Source organism: Nicotiana sylvestris, chromosome 11 (genome assembly GCF_000393655.2).
Source record: "Nicotiana sylvestris chromosome 11, ASM39365v2, whole genome shotgun sequence".
NCBI classification, from domain to species: domain Eukaryota; kingdom Viridiplantae; phylum Streptophyta; class Magnoliopsida; order Solanales; family Solanaceae; genus Nicotiana; species Nicotiana sylvestris.
Window position 1 is genome coordinate 82,022,796 of NC_091067.1, and position 1,375 is coordinate 82,024,170.

Here is a 1,375-nt window from a genome sequence, read left to right on the forward strand (position 1 = left end):
ATGCCAAGTAAAAGTGGATTGAGAGAGTACTTATCAAGAAAATTTACCTATAATTATGTTATACATGACCAACTAGCTAATTGTGTAAAACCATTGCTTGTGCATGAAATAGTGGTGAAGATGAACGCTTTCCCTTGCATGACAAATTTCACGGCAGCAGATTTCTTGTCGTTGGCCATTTCAAAGCCTGGAGCCACAAACAACACATTTGGTTCGGTAGTAACAGCAGCAAATGTTGAGGAAGTTCCTAGCCTTAACACACTTGGTGTATCCTTCTATCGAGTTGACTTTGCCCCTGGTTGTATTAACCCTCCCCACAGCCACCCACGTGCCTCTGAAATGGTCTTTCTTTTGGAAGGTGAATTGGATGTTGGCTTCATTACTACTGCCAATGTACTAATTTCAAAGCACATTACAAAGGGTGAAGTTTTTGTTTTCCCTAAAGGACTTGTCCATTTTCAAAAGAATAATCGAAAAGTTCCAGCTGCTGTTATTTCTGCCGTTAATAGCCAGCTGCTTGGTGGTCACTCCATTCCAACAACTTTATTTGGAGCTTTACCAACTGTGCCAGATGATGTCTTGGCTCAGACATTCCAAATTTATACTTAGGATGTTCAGCAGATCATGTCAAAGTTTGCACCTGCCAAGAAACTTTAAAATTTACAATATAATAGTAGGTGTTTGACCAAAAAGTATAACTTTCGGTTAAACATTTATATTTATATAATAATGGATTAAACCAAGTTAACAATAATATTCCTTAACGTGGATCTTGAAAATATTGGATAATGTGGGGCTGATCGAGTGGGGGGGTTAATAATATCATGCATTAAATATTCCAAAAGTATGAGCAATAATGGAGGAATAACTGGCAATAAATAATAATAATAAATGATATTTAAGTGGCATGTAAGTAAGGAATGATTCATCTAATAATGAATGCGTTGGATGATTGTTCCTCCTGACAATGATGCGTGACAGATAGATCCTAGAATGTTCGAACTATTCTCGGATCTAATGGAAAAGTATGGAATAATATGAGCAAGAATATTGATGAAAAGGTAATGTTTGTATCTTTGCTAGAGAGAGAGAGAGAATCTTCATCTGAAAAGTGTTCTTATCAAGTGAATATCACATGCCTTTATTCATTGTCTTTCTTCCTATTTATATGGGACATACCCCAATAAACCCTAATAGTACAAGTATAAAGAATATCCAAAGGAGTATTCTCTCCAATATCTTACCCTAGTAAATTAGCTGTTACAGCTCTTTCCGTCGTGCATGACATCGACCATCATCTGCATCGCAACTATGGGCTTCGCCATCTCCTGGTTGACCTCTGCTGACTCTTTTCACCAAATACTGAGACAGATTT

The 1,375-nt window shown here is 37.0% G+C and overlaps 1 pseudogene; it reads left to right on the forward strand.

Moving 5' to 3' along the window:
• On the forward strand, nucleotides 1-657 carry LOC104243571 (nectarin-1-like; annotated as a pseudogene).
• Nucleotides 658-1,375: the final 718 nt, after the last annotated feature.